Source organism: Saimiri boliviensis, chromosome 1 (genome assembly GCF_048565385.1).
Source record: "Saimiri boliviensis isolate mSaiBol1 chromosome 1, mSaiBol1.pri, whole genome shotgun sequence".
Classification (NCBI taxonomy): Eukaryota; Metazoa; Chordata; class Mammalia; order Primates; family Cebidae; genus Saimiri; species Saimiri boliviensis.
Genome location: NC_133449.1, coordinates 47,070,826 through 47,087,026, shown reverse-complemented (window position 1 = coordinate 47,087,026; position 16,201 = coordinate 47,070,826). Strand labels below are relative to the sequence as shown.

Sequence of the window (16,201 nt, the reverse complement as noted above, 5' to 3'; positions counted from 1 at the left end):
TGTGGTTTAAGGGTTGCAACCTGCTCCTGCTAGTAGACAGCTTTGTATGTGCCCAAAATAGCACAATTCAACCTTTATACAGAGGAGGCAAAGTTGACAAGTTCCATTTTTGTTAATTCCCTTCAAATCCCATCAGCACTTTCTGAAACACAGAAACAATCACTCTTGTACTCAGTAATGTGCCAAGGTTCACACAGGAGATAGGTAACTCCCATGTCATTCCTGGGATGGAGGCATTCCTACCATTGTCTTATTGATGGATGTTGGGACAAAATAAAACCTCCTTCTTGGTAATAGTGAAAGTGTGAAAGAAAAACTTGTGGGCAAGGGGGAATTGATTCATGGGTATATTGATGCAGTAGCTTCCACACCTCCCATTAAAAAAACAACTAGTAAAATAGCCTATCAGGTGGATTTTCATTAAAAACTGTTCATTCACTATATTCATAAACAGATTCTGAGAGGTTTTGAATCGGATCCTACATGAAAATAAGGCCAAAGAGGTCCAGTAAAAGTATCAGTGAAAGTATAGATGTGAGATTTCTCAGTCATGTTATAGAATGAGAACTCGCCTGGCTAATGGTGCAGGAAAATACCAGTGCCTCTGGCTTTCACTTCTAACAAGAGAGGAGCTGGAAAAGCTCCTGGTGCATGAGAGCCATCATCCTGCAGCAGAATCCTCCAACATCCCCGCTGGGCCGATGGTGGTGTCCTTGCTTTTGTGGGAAGAGAATCTTTGCAAATGCCAATAGCCTATTCGGACTTAATCTCCCACTTCTACCTCCCAGAAATGCTTGTCAGAATGAAAATATAGTAACCCAGGACAACTGGTTTGACTACAAATATTTTTGGAAAACCAGGAATCTTTTGTTTTTTCTTTGTAAACCTCACACTTTTTTTATCCTCAGATACAATTAAGATAGGGTGTGCTGTTTCAGGGCCTAGAATTATATCTACTTTAATTTTCTTTATAATTATCTGCAGAGCAGAATATTGGGGAGGAAACTGCAAGCTCTCTCCTTAAATTAACTGAAAAGATTGACAGGCTATTCTCATTTTCAGACTCGTAGAAAATTTTAATTTGTGATAGCAATTCCACTTCAGATAGCTCACTGAGCTGTACTACCTTAATTAATTGGTTTTTGAGTGTATAAATCTAGATTTAAAATGCTGTAATGTTTGCACTGAGTTTCTGCTGATTGTCCTTCTCTTCAGCTAACCTGGAGAGAACTGCTCATTGCTCATATTCTAAAAACTGGCTCAGGTGCTCAAATTCAAAGGATAATTCCTACTTTGGTTTTCCACCTTCTTTCTCAGTTCTAAGGGGTTTTTTGCTTTGAATGCTTATTAGTTTTTGAAGGTCTGCCAGTTGCTTTTTCAGGGGCTGGATGTAACTGCAGAGCCTCTTCCTGTGATGAGAGGCAGTTCTCTGGGTGTCATGTGGTGGCCCTGGTGGTAAGGGGGCTGAGTCCACAGGGGACGCAGTACCACTAGATCTGCCTCTCAGAAAACAATCAGGACCTGGTTGTGCTTCCCACACAAGGGTGTCTCTTCCTGTCTGGCTTCAGTGATGTGGAGCTTGACCATTTCAATCACCCTTCCCAGGGGGTGTTGCTCCTGATGTGCCCTCTCCTCTCAGCACTGGTAACAACAGACAGGGGCAAGGGAACCTTTCCTGTAGATCACCCAAGACTATGCCAAGCGCTGAACAGAGAGCTGCCACTGGTCAGGGCCACCTCCACTCAGGATCTCTCTGTGGTTGCCAGATGTAAATCAAAGGTAATAACCCAGGCAAGTTGCAATCATTTCAGAGGTTTATTTTCCAAGGTTAAGGACAACGGCCCATGACATAGCCTCAGGACATCCTAAGAACATATGCTCCTATATGAGTTCTCACTTACTTAAACCAAACAAAATAAAATTTCCTAAGCCATTTCTGACTGACTACACCTGATTTTATTGTGTACACACAACCTATATCATAATACATGTATACATGCAGAAACATATCTAAACACACATACACACACATAAAGATCTTAGAGCTCTCATTTTAGTATCAGTCTTGAGTTAATAAAACATATAAACTTATGTGAATAAAAAATAGATCCAAATTATTTTTCTGATAAAATTTGATAAGATTAAACTTTAGTATTTTTCTAACCAGGCAATTTTACAAAGGCCGTGAACCAAATTTGGAGTAAAGCAGTTCAAGCCAGTTTCCACTATACTGGATTGAACAAAGAAAAATTAACTGTGCAAATGTGACTCAATTATGTAAGGAGGCCCAAAATATAAGAGTTCTAACAAAGTTTGAACAGTATTTTCTTGGCCTTGGTTCTTTGTCCTTGAAGGTAAGAATGTCATTTCTTTTGCTGTAAGGAAGATATCTTTTTATTTTTGAAATAGGATCTTGCCTTGTCACCCAGACTACAGTGCAGCACAATCTGGAAAGGTGTCTTTACATGTGAATTTCACTTTTTGTTTTTAAGAAACAGTGTCAAGGTCAAAATATTTTTTAAATATCTGCTGGTTTTCAAGTGTTTTTACTTGAATAATCAGTATGCCGGAATAGCTAAGGAGTTTTTGAAGCAAAAGAGTGTAGCTAAAAGAGGGATACAGGGGAGGAATCGCAACAAGGGAAGAAGAAGGCTTCAGAGAGGAAAGCACCTCATCTGGCTCTGAGATTATTTTGCAGCAAGGAAATTTTTAAGCCCTGAATGTTGGTAATTTTTTAGCCTCAAGCTACCAATGAGGAGTATGTCTTATTAGGAATATATAATTTTATAGCCATGATCTTTTAGTTTCGTTTTAAAAACAACAAATCATGTTAATGATCCCTGTAATGTTTAGATGTGTTACCAGCTAAAGTCCCAGAAAATATCTCAGCATGCTTTTGAACTTTGAGACTCCATTTTGAAGGTGCTCTAGTTTAATGCCAAATACACAAAAGCCAATTAAACCGACAAGTGTCTAATACTCAAAGGCCAAATAAACTCAAGTGTCAATGGAAAGTAAACAATGTACTTACTAGGAAGGATGATAACCATTTTCCACTGAAAGCAAAAAATCCCCTCTTAAACCTTGAAACCCAAACCTTGCAGCCGAAGTCCACAGAAAGAAATTGATTCCCTCTCCAAAGGAAGTCTCCCAAACGGGAGTGGGGAAAGACTACTACTCAACCAAATTCTACATAAAAAAATAACCTCACCAAAATCAGGAGTTTCATCCAAGAGAGACTCACCAATAAGGAGTTTCATCCAAGAGAGATTCACCAAGAGAGACTCACCAAGTGGAAGTGGGGGACACAGAGGGCCCCAGTGTGGGTCCTCACACCCTACTTCCAAGGACTCATGATTGTGCAGGTGAGGCAGCTTAGTATCCCACATCTGACACCTTGTAGATTAAAGTCAAAATAAAAATGTAAAAACAAATCTCTAAATTTAATGTTTCATGTGGGGAAGAAGAATTGAATTTTGGGCATACATGCAGACTAGGTTGTTTCTGGTATGTCCAAAAAACAAAGGGAAAGTTTCAGATTTTGTAAAATAGAGAAATGTTACACATTGCTTTTCAAGAAAGATTATTGGTAGTAGTAAGACTTTGGAAAGCAGACAAGGGTGGTGAGTGATGGTGGTGGACAAAATTCGTTTAAGATTTACAGCAGTCCATTTCAGGAACTGTAAGATAATACCGATCTTAGGTGTCAACATTCAGATTCAGATTCAGCAGCCAGTCTTGCAGAGAATTACGTTTCAGGAGAAACACTGTGTCCTGAGTGCTTTTTCCTCCTGCTTTCTCAACTCTGTTTTAGTTGGGTAAGACAAGAATGACCCAATTTGAACAAATAACTCTAACAATACCCAGAGTACAATATGCAGCTGCATCTTCCTGGTAGACCAGAGGAATAACATTTGGTAGCACCTGTGTGGTTGGAATTGCTGATCTCAAGACACAGTGAGGGGCAGTCTACTCTATCATTCTGAAGTTTTTCATGCATACTGTGCACAAAGACATAAAGAGAAATAAATATATCCATACACATAAATGTAGATTTTTAAGTATAAAACAAATATGTGGTATTTGTAAATATGTGCATCAAAATATAAAAATAAAAATTGCAATATAGATATTTATACATAGAACTTTGTAGCACAACTTGTCACTCTATGGACATCTTTCTCCATATAAGACAGATGAAAACTGACCCCTAAAGATGGTCCAGAAAATGGTGTATCAATAGGGGTGGGTAGAAGAGACTTTCCACAGAGAGGTAGAAAAAAAGTGTATGAGCCCCTAGGTTATGGTGGAAAAATTGGAAATGTGAGTTGATAAAAATAGTAGTGAACTGGAAAGACAGCCAAGCCATGATAAAACTGCACTAATGGACACTAAAACTTTTGGGATGAGGAATGTGGCTCCGGATGCTGAAAGATACACAATCCCAAGGAAACCTATTTTTCCATCTGCAGTTGGTGGATCTGGAGATACCTGTAGACAGAAACCCACAAACAGGAGTGAAGAACACCAACAACAGGCATGAAAAACATAGGTCTGAATTAAGAAATCCTTGTGTACTCCAAAGTAGGTAGCAGGTGAAGAAAGCCAGGTCAGATGAAGGCTACTAGACACTGTTGGCCAAGGTGGATGGATGATGCTGTTGTATAATCTGGTCACTAGATTGTACAACAAGACAGTTTCAGCATGATGGATGTGAACAGTGCCTGTGCAAGCCAGGAAGCTTACACAGGCACTGTGCAAGCCCCCAAGGCTCTGGGCACATGTATCTGTTTCGGGGCCAGAAGCTCTATTATTTTTTCAGCTGGCCTTTGAATTTCAAGTCTGCGATGAGAAGTGTATGGTCAGGCAAGGACTCCTGACTCTTACATTCTTAGACTTTTGGGGAGATGGCAACCAGAGGGGACCTGACTGGAAGACTGATTGATATTACCTGGTCCCATGGGCTTTTACTGGGGAAACAAATGGCCCTGACACCCAGAGGCCAATGCACAGCTGCTTCTTCCCAGTCAACCAGAGGAATGACACTAGACGGCATCTCTCTGTGTTGGAATTGCTGTTCTCAAGAAAAAGTGACGTGCAGTCTGGCATTCTGGAGTATTTCACATCAGCAAAGACATGACAAAATATAAATATATACATGCACATAAATGTGGATATTATTAAATATAAAAAGAAATATGTAACATGTAAATATATGCATCAACACATAAAAATAACATTTAAAACATATATATTAATATGTACAACTTCATAGTCCTGACTTCCACTAGGTGGTGGTATTTCTCCATGCAGGACAGAAATATATGCACATAGATGAATATATCAATTAAGATATCATATATGGTCATATATAAGTATAGACACACATTTATAAGGAAATACAGATAGATATAAATACGTATGCAAAAAATAAACATTATCTTAAAAAAAATACAAACTCATGAACACACACAGATTTACTTGCATGTAAGCTAGGGGCCATTGGGCCCTCATACCACCTGTCAGTGAAGGGAGACAGAAAGGCCACTGGAGTCTTTCCCTGAACATTACATGTGACCCTACCCCGATGGCAAACACCAGATGAGGGACTTTAACCAGAGGCTATCAAAGTGCTGTCATCCTCTAGCAGGAAGCTGTCCATTCCTCCAAATCCTTTCAATCAGGGTAGATGCTTTTTTTTTTTTTTTTTGATATAGAGTCTCACTCTGTTGCCCAGGCAGGAGTGCAGTGCTGCAATCTCAACTCACTGCAACCTCTGCCTCCCAGGTTCAAGTGATTCTCATGTCTCAGCCCCCTGAGTAGCTGGGATTACAGGTGTGAGCCACTGCACCCAACCGATGCTCTTTTTTTAAACACAAAGGTGTGTAAAAACAATTTTGTCTCAGTATGGGTGAGCGGAAAGAAGGCTTTCTGTGGAAAGGCAGAAAGACAAGGTCTGAGCCCCCAGGATTGTCTGAAGGCACTGTGAGTGTGGAGGAGTACAATCGTTCTGTGCTGAACAACAACCAGGCCAGCCTAAAACTGCACTGATTGTTGCTGGTGGCTTTAGGGGAAAGTAAACCAAGATACTGAAGGTTACACAGCTCTGAATAAGCCTGTTCTGGCAGGTTTCAGCTAGGTCTACAGAACCCTGCAAAACAGACATGAAATACCTAAATTCAAGATACCTGAGGTCCAGGTGCCTGAAGCCTCTATTGCAAGTAGTAGAAACATGGACAAATATGTGTGACTTGACATACACTTCTGGATCCCAAAGTAGAAGACTGGGAAAAAAAACAAGGTCAGACCAGGCATGGTGGCTCATGCCTGTAATCCTAGTACTTTGGGACGCCAAGGCAAAAGGATTCCTTGAGCCCAGGAGGTAGAGGCTAAAGTGAACCATAACCATGCCACTACAGTCCAGCCTAGGCAACAGAATGAGATCCTGTCTCAAAAAAAAAAAAAAAAAAAATCCCAGAGGTTACTTGGTGACCCTGCCAGCCGAGCTGGATGGAAGAACCCTATTCCCACACTGGAGTCTGGCTTGTGGGTGGAGGCCAATCCATCACAGTGGGTGTGAACTGCACACATGCAAGCCAGGAAGCTGAACAGTGACTGAGAAACTGGGCAGGGCATCCGGCCCTGGGCCAGGACAACTGCTAGCTTTTAAGCCTGATTTAGTTCCCAAGATAATGTCAACTCATGGATGGCCACGCAGAAAGTTCCATCTTTTCTGTTGTTAGAGCTCGGGAAGGTATAGACCAGATACAACTTAATGAAAGACTACTGGATTTTATATGGTTCCATAGGTTTCGTGTCCCCATCCACCCAGAAACGAGTCAATTCTCTGTACTTTCTCCTAGTGCAGGGGCATAACTTCCTCCAAACACAAGAGATTAAATAGTCAGTTGCAAAGCTATTCCTTTTAACTAGAACAGAAAAACAATGCTCCATAAGGTCGCAGCTTTTGGAAATCACCATTCTGAAAAACATTAGAACGCAGATTGTCAGTGTGGAGTATATCACACCTGCAGGGCACAAGCAAAGAAACAAGTAATAAGTATATACACACATAAATGTGGACATTTTTAAACATATAAAAGCATGGATAACATAAATATATGGATCAAGATGTAGACAAATAAAAATTAAAAATATTTACACATGTGACTTTCTAGTGCTGTCCGCCAGTCTATGAAGATATTTCTCCATGTAGAGCATATATACATATACATGAATCATATATAGAGACACACACATACAAAAATAGAGATATTGTGTATAATTACTTATAGGGGTGTGTGTGTGTGTGTGTGTGGTGTGTGTGTGGTGTGTGTGTGTATACCCAAATACATAGAGCAAAAATGTATAAATATAAATATCTATCTGTGAGATCAATATAAACTAAAAGAAGCCACAAACACAAGCACACACAAACACACATGCAGATGCATTTAACATTATAGTAGGGGTCACGGGGACCTGTTGCCATTTACTGTCAGCAAAGACAACCAAAAAAGCCACTGCAGTCTTTCCGTGTCAGTTCCATGTGACCCCACCCTGATGGCAAACCCCAGGCTTTAACCAGACCCAACCTAGGAGCCGTTAATCAACAGTAGGGAACCTATTCTCTTCTCTAAAACCTTTAAATCAGTAAATGTACTCTTCTTGTCAACATCTGAGGTGGGCACCAACAATGGTATTTCAGGTGTGGGTGGCATTTTTGGGTGGGTAGAGAAGAGGCTTTCCAGAGAGAAAAGAATGAGTAGGTCTGAGCCTACAGTGTAGCCTGGGGGCACTGTAACAGTGGGTTGTTTAAGATAGTGCTGAGCTGGAAGTACAGTCAGGCCAGGGTAGGTCTGCACTGAGGGCCACTGGTGGCCTTTAGGGGCCAGGCAAATGGCCCTAAGTGTGGAAAGCTACGCTAGTCCTGAATAAGCCAGCTCTGGCCAGTTTCTGCTGGATGGGCAGAACCCTACAGGGCAGTCAGGAGGAACCTCTTGATTAAAGACACTTTGGGGCCAAGTAGTTGAGACCTCTGTCGCAAGTGTGTGAAGCACAGCGAAAGGTATGTAGCTTGACATAAATTTATGTATGCCAAAGGAAGAGGCCAGCAAAGAAAACTGGGTAAAAGGCAGCTGGTGGATTCTGCTGGTCCTAGAGGATGGAAGCAGCCTGTGGCCAAACTGAAAACAGGCTTCCAGGCCAAAATCCATACCACTGTAGTGGATGTTAAACATGCATGGTCAAGCCAGGAAGCTGAAGAGAGACCTAAGACCCTGGGCCAGGAGCACTGCTAGCTTTCTGGCCAGACTTTGGATCCCAAGACAAGACCAAGAAGTCTGTGTCCACCTGCAAAGACCCATCCCTTTTATTCTTTGAAGTGCAGGATGTCATGGCTGAGATAGAACTTGAATGGAAGACTACCTAATCTTACCTGATCCCATAGGACTTTTGCACTGCCATTATCCACAAAACAGCAGTTTGCTCTCTGCTAGTGCAGGAACGCGCTTTTCCCAATCACCAAGGAAACCAGTGTCTCCTCTATTCATAGTGCATTGTACAACCACGTTTTCTTACAAGACCAGAAAAACAATACTCCATGGGGTCCTTTTTGGAACTGCTGCTCTCAAAAAACGATAGAGCATAGTCTGTCTGGAGAGCATCGCCAATACAGGGCATAGGCAAAAATGTGACTAAAAATCAATATATACACACAGGTAAATGCAGATTTTTTCTAATATATTAAGAAATATGTGACGTATAAATATATGTCTCAACGTAGAGACAATAAAAATTAAAATAGAGATATTTATACATACAATTTTCTAGTGTTGTCTACCAGACTGTGGTGGTGTTTCTCCCTGTAGGAGAGAAGCAAATATATGTATATATTTGTACATAAATGTGAAGATGTATAATATATAATTATATGCTGGTATATATACATAAATGTATAAAAACATAAATAGAAGCATCTATCTTTGAGATAAATATAATCTGAAAGAACTCACAAGCAGTCACATACCAACACACATACAGGTGCACTATTGCCACCTCTTGGAAGTAAAGAGCGATGAACAAGCCACTCAATTCCTTTCTGCCAGTTCCGTGTAACCCTGCCCTGATGACAAATACCAAACCTGAGACTTTAAACACATTAGCCTAAGTGCCATCATTCAACAGGGGGAACCTATTTCCTTCTCTAAAACCTTTGAATCAGAAAGGGTGCTATTCTATCGAACTTCTGAGTGGAGTCAGTGAATGGTGTTTCAGTTTGGGTGAGGGAAAAAGAGGCTTTCTGTTTAGAGAAAGAAAGGTTACATGTGAGCTCCCAGGATAGGCTGAGGGCATTGCGACAATGGGTTAAGTAAGACGGTACCAGGCAAAAAGGTCAGTCAGCCCAGGGTAGGTCTGCAATGAGGGTCATGGGTGGCTTTTAGGGGACAGACATTGGCCCTGCACGTGGAAGGCTACATAGTGCTGAGCAAGCCAGCTCTGCCTCATTCTGGAGGGATCAACAGAATCCTACAAGGCAGACTTGAAGAAACTCTCATTAAAGACAGCTAGGGCCAGGTGGCCAAGGCCTCTTTCACAAGTACAAGAAACGTGGACAAATGTATGTGGCTTGACATACACTTCTTGTCTCCAAAGTCAAAGGCCAATGAAGAAACAGTCAGAGGCCAACTGCTGAACCCTACTGGCCCAGGTAGATGCAAGCTGCCGTGGAGAGTAGCAAACATATCACATATATACATAAATGTATATGCACATATAGAGAGAGATTTTACATGTAACTACCCATAGGTATATATACATAAGTCTATTAAAAACATACATAAATCTAAAAATTTATCTGTAGGATAAACCTAGTCCAAAAGAACTAACAAACAGGCAGACACCAACACACGCACAGATGTGTTCACATTATAGCAGTGGTCACTAAACACTTTGCTACCTGCTGTTAGCAAAGGGAGCTGAAGAGGCTACTGGCTCTTTCTTTGCCAGTTTCATATGTATCTTTCCTGATGGCAAACACCAGGCCAATGACTTTAACTAGACTCAGTGCAAGTGTCATCACCCTCCAATGAGAAAAGTTTCAACTTCCTGAAACCTTGCAATCAAGGTAAGTCCTCTTCTTTTGAACACCTAAGGTGAGTTCATGCAATCATGTTCCAGTGTGGGTTTGTGTACAACTGTTTTTGTGCAGCCAGAATTAAAGGGTAGATCTGTACCCTCAGAATGTTCTAGGGACAAGGCAAGTATGGTGATATGCTTTGACTCTGCTTCACCACCCAAATCTTGTCTCGAATTATAATCCCCATAATCCCCATGTGTCAAGGGAGGGACCTCAAAGGAGGTGATTCGATCATGGGGGCAGTTTCCCTCATGCTGTTCTCACAAGATCTGATGTTTGTTTTGTTTTTGTTTTTAAGACAGTCTCACTCTGTCACCGAGGTTGAAGTGCAGTGGCACCATCTCACTACAACCTCTGCTTCCCAGGTTCAAGTGATTCTCCTGCTTCAGCCTTTCAAGTAGCTGGGATCAACAGAACCCTACAAGGCAGACCACCATGATGCCTGGCTAATTTTTTGTTATTTTTAATAGAGATGGGGTTTCACCATGTTGGCCAGGCTGGTCTCAAACTCCTGAGCTCAAGTGATCCACCTGCCTCAACTTCCCAAAGTGCTACGATCACGTGCATGAGCCACTGCACCTAGCCTGATGGTTTTATAAGCATTGACCATTGCCCCTACCTGCACTTCTTCTCTCACCTGACACCATGTATGATGTGCTTGCTTTCCCTTCTGCCATGATTGTAAGTTTCCTGAGGCCTCCCCACCCCTGCAGAACTTTGAGTCAATTAACCCTCTTTCCTTTATAAATTACCCAGTCTCAGGCAGTTCTTTATAGCAGTGTGAGAACCGACTAATACAATAAATTGGTACCACATAGTGGGGCACTGCTGTGAAGATACCCAAAAATGTGGAAGCAATTTTGGAACTGGGTGACAGGTAGAGGCTGGAACAGTTTGGAGCACTCAGAAGAAGACAGGAAGATGTGGGAAAGTTTGGAACTTAATAGACACTTTTTGAATGGCTTTGACCAAAATGCTGATAGTGATGTGGACAATGAAGTCCAGGCTGAGGTGGTCTCAGGTAGAGATGAGGAACTTGTTGGGAACTGAAGTTAAGGCCTCTCTTGCTATGCTTTAGCAGAGAGAGTGGTGGCTTTTTGCCTCTGTCCTAGAAATCTGTAAAACTTCGGACTTGAGAGAAATGATTTAGGGTATCTGGCAGAATAAATTTCTAAGCAGGCTGGCATTCAAAAGGTTACAGAGCATAAACGTTTGGAAATTTTTCAGCCTGACAATGCAGAAAAAAAAAATTTCTGGGGAGAAATTCAAGCTCACTGAAGAAATTTGTAAGAGTAATGAGGAGTCAAATGCTAATTGCAAAGACAATGGGGAAAATATCTCCAGAGCATGTCAGAAACTTTTGAGGCAGCTCCCCCTCTCCACTGCATCACAGGCCTAGAGGCCTAAGAGGGAAAAATGGTTTCCAATGTGTAGCCTCCAAATTGGCTGCTCTGCATCCCAGCCACTCCAGCCATGGCTAAAAGGGGCCAAAGTACAGCTCAGGCTGTTGCTTCAGAGGGTGCAAGCCCCAAGCCTCAGTAGCTTCCACATGGTGTTGTTCCTGCAGGTGCACAGAAGATGAGAATTGAGGTTTGGGAACCTCCATCTATATTTCAGAGGATGTATGGAAATGTCTGAATGCCCAGGCATAAGTCTGGTGCAGGGGTGGAGCCCTTATGGAGAAATTCTGCTAAAGTGGTGCAAAAAGGAAATGTGGGGTTAGAGCCCACACACGGTCACCACTGGGGCACTTCCTGGTGGAGCCATGAGAAGAAGGCCACCATCCTTTAGACTCCAGAATAGTAGATCCACTGACAGCTTGCACCCCACACCTGGAAAAGCCACGGATTTTACAGCAGTGTGAGAACAGACTAACACATATGGGTAGCTATGATGATACTGGGCTGGAAAAACAACCAAGCTAGGGTTGGACTGAACTGAGGAAGAATGGGGTTTTGTGAGCCAGCAATATGGCTCCAGATGTTGAATGTCTCACAGTCCTGAATGAGCCTGTCCTGTCTGATTTTAGCTGGATCTTGAGGACCATATAGGACAGGCTCAAAAAACACCTGAACTGCAGACACCCAGGTACTAGGTGCTGGAGGCTTCTTTTACAGTTTTGAGGAGCATGAGAACATGGGACTGAATTTACAGCCTCCCCTTCTGTATGCCAAAGTAGGTGTCAGACAAAGAAAACTAGGTTGGAGGCATAGTGTTAGATCCTGCCTCCTTACATGGATACCTTTTACCAAATTAGGACCCAGATTGTGAGGCTGGGCTGATCCACCACTGAAAATGTGTACTAGAAGTACCACAACTTTTTGGTCTGGTCTTTGGGTCGTCAGTGCTAGGAAGAGAAGTTTATGGCCATGCAAGCCCAAAGAGCTCCATTTCTTGTGCTGTTAGAAGCTCAAGGAAATAGTGGCCAAATGGGATTTGAATGAATAACTACCTGATATTACCGTATGCATGGGCTTTTGTCTCCAGCATTCACCCTGAAACACCAGTTCAGCTCTCTCTGCTCTATTCTAGTGCAGGAGCACAACTTCTCCAAAACACCAAGGCAACAAATGGCCCTGACACAAAAAGTCCCATCTACATCCACATTCATGAGGAGTCTTAGGACTTTGAATTGCTGCTCTCAAGATATAATGCAGCACAGTCTGTGACTCCGGAGTGCTGTATGCACACAGGTCACAAGCAAATACATAACCAGAAATATGCATATACATGTAAATATGTATGTTTTGTTTCTATTTTTTAAATTTTTATTTGTGCAAACTTAAGGGACACTTGAGAAATTCTGTTACATATATATAATGTTTAGTGGTCAAGTCAGGGTACTCAGAGTGTTCATTACTCTGGTATGATAAATTTTTGTTCAGTGTAGTCATCCTATTCTACCATCAAATGTTGAATTCATTCCTTCTATATTATTGTTATGTTTGCACCCTTTAACTCACTTCGTTTTATCCTTCCCCCTGTCATCCATTCACCTTTTCCAGTCTCTTATATCTGTTTTTCCACTGTCTGCCTTAGTATGTTCTAAATTTTTAACTCCCAGAGATAAGTGAAAACATGCAATATGTGTCTTTCATGCCTGGCTTATTTCTCTTAACATAATGACCTCCAGTTCCATCCAAATTGCTGCAAATGACATGACTTCATTTTTTTTAAGCCAGAATAGTAACCCATTGTGTATATATACCACATTTTCTTTATCCATGCATTCACCGATAGACATTTAGATTGATTCCATCTTTGCTATTGTGAATAGTGCTGAAATAAACATGCAAGTGCAGGTATCCCTTTGATAGATTTACTTCTTTTCCTTTGGGTAGGTACCTAGAAGTAGGATTGCTGAATTAAATGATTCTTCTATTTTTAGTTTTTTAGAAACTGTTTTCCATAGTGGCTGTACTTGTTTACTTTCTGACTAACAGTGTATAAGTATGCACTTTACTCCACATCCTTAAAAACATCCGGTTTTTGTTTGTTTTTTGTTTTTGTCATTTTGATAGTAGCCATTCTGACTGGAGTACAGTAATAACTCATTTGTCGTTTTGGGTTGCATTTCTCTGATGATCGGTGATACTGAGCATCTTTTACATACCTGATGCCATTTGTATGTCCTCCTTTGAGAAATGTCTGTCCTTATCTTTGCCCACTTTTTAATGGGATTATTTGTTTTTTCCTGTTGAGTTGTTCAAGTTCCTTGCAAATTCTATATATTAATGTCCTGTCAGATGAATAATTTGCAAATATTTTTCCCTTTCAACAGGTTGTCTCTACACTCTCTTGATTATTTGTTTTGCCATGCAGATTTTAGTTTGATCAAATCTCATTTATTTTTGTTTTGTTGCCTGTGCTTTTGAGGTCTCAGCCATTAAATCTTTTTCTAGACAAATGTCCAGACGAGTTTTTCCTAGATTTTCCTATAGTATTTGCACAGTTCTGGGTCTTATGTTTTAGTTCTTTAATCCGTTTTGAATTGATTTTTGTAAATAGTGAGAGATAGAGATCCTGTTTCATTCTTCTTCATGTGCCTACACAATGTTTCCAACACCATTTTTTAAGAGGGTGTCCTTTCCCCAGCATAAGTCATTGTTGCCTTTTTTGAGGATCACATGGCTGTAAATATGTGGCTTTATTTCTGGGTTTTCTATTCCGTTTGTCTGCTTTATACCAATATCATGCTGGTTTTATTACTATAACCTTGTTATATATTTTTGAAATCAGGTAATGTGATACCTCCAGCTATATTTTTTTGGCTCAGAATTTATTTGGCTATTTGGGCTCTTTTTGGATTCCATTTGAATTTTAGGATTGCTTTTTCTAATTTGGTCAAAAATGACATTGGTATTTTAGTAGGGATTGCTTTGAGTTGGTAGATAATTTTAGGCAATATGATCATTTAAATAATATTAATGCTTCTGAGCCATGACATGGGATGTTTTTTCATGTTTGTATTACCTATTATTTCTTTTGTGTTTTATAGTTTTCCCTGCAGAGATCTTTCACCTCCTTTGTAAAATTTACTACTATTTATCTTTTTTGTAGCTATTGTAAATGGGATTGCCTTTTTTGTTCCTTTCTCAATTAGATCATTATTTGTGTGTAAAACTACTACTGATTATTGTACATTGGTTTTGTATCCTGCAGCTTTCCTGTATTTATTTACTTATCAAGTCTAAAGGGTTTTTGGTGGAGTCCAGGTTTTTTTCTAGATATAAGATTATATTATCAGCAAAAAGAAAAAATTCTCTTTTCCAATATGGATTTTTTTTTTTTAATTTTACTTTAGGTTCTGGGCTACATGTGCAGGTCATGCAGGGTTGTTGCATAGGTGCATACTATATCCAGCATTTCTCCCCATGTTATCCCTCCCCACCCTTCCCACCCCCTGCTGTCCCTCCCTTAGCTCCCTCCAGTTGCCCCCAGTGTGTGATGCTCCTCTCCCTGAGTCCATGTGTTCTCATTGTTCAACACCCGCCTGTGAGTGAGAACATGTGGTGTTTGGTTTTCTGTTCTTGTGTCAGTTTTCTGAGAATGATTGTTTCCAAATTCATCCAAGTCCCCACAAAGGACACAAACTCATCTTTTTTTATGGCTGCTTAGTATTCCATGGTGTATATGTGCCACATATTCTTTGTCCAGTCTATCATTGATGGGCATTTGGGTTGGTTCCAGGTCTTTGCTATTGTAAATAGGGCCTCAGTGAACATTCGTGTGCATCTGTCCTTATAGTAGAATGATTTATTGTTCTTTGGGTATATACCCAGTAATGGCGTTGCTGGGTCAAATGGAATTTCTATTTCTAGATCCTGGAGAAATCACCACACTGTCTTCCACAATAGTTGAACTAATTTTACACTCCCACCAACTGTGTAAGAGTGTTCCTATTTCTCCACATCCTCCCCAGCATCTGTTGTCTCCAGATTTTTTAATGATCACCATGCTAACTGGCATGAAATGGTATCTCAATGTGGTTTTGATTTGCATTTCTCTAATGACCAGTGATGATGAGCATTTTTTTCATATGTTTGTTGGCCTCATATATGTCTTCTTTTGAAAAGTGTCTGTTCATATCCTTTGCCCACTTTTGAATGGGGTTGTTTGTTTTTTTCTTGTATATCTGTTTTAGTTCTTTGTAGATTCTGGATGTCTTTCATCTCTTTCTCTTGACTGATTGCTCTGGATAGGACTGCCAGTGCTATGTTGAATATGAATGCAGAAAGTGGGCTTCTTTGTCTTATTCCAGTTCTTAGAGAAAAAACTTTCAACTGTTCCCCATTCAGTATAATGTTAGCTGTGGGTTTGTTGTATATGACCTTTATTATTTGCAGTGTGTTCCTTCTATACCTAGTTTGTTAAAAGTTTTATCATGAAGAGACGTTTGATTTTATCAAATGCTTTTTCAGTGTCCATTGAGATAATCATATTTTTTTGTCTTTCATTCTTTTGATGTGATGTATCACCTTTATTAATTTGAAAAATCCTGGCATCCCTGGTATAAATCTCACCTAATCATTGTGTAGTATCTTTCTGATGCACTGTTGGATT

The 16,201-nt window shown here is 40.6% G+C and overlaps 1 pseudogene; it reads right to left on the bottom strand.

Moving 5' to 3' along the window:
* Positions 1-444: 444 nt before the first annotated feature.
* On the bottom strand, positions 445-8,466 carry LOC141583829 (tripartite motif-containing protein 75-like; annotated as a pseudogene).
* Positions 8,467-16,201: the final 7,735 nt, after the last annotated feature.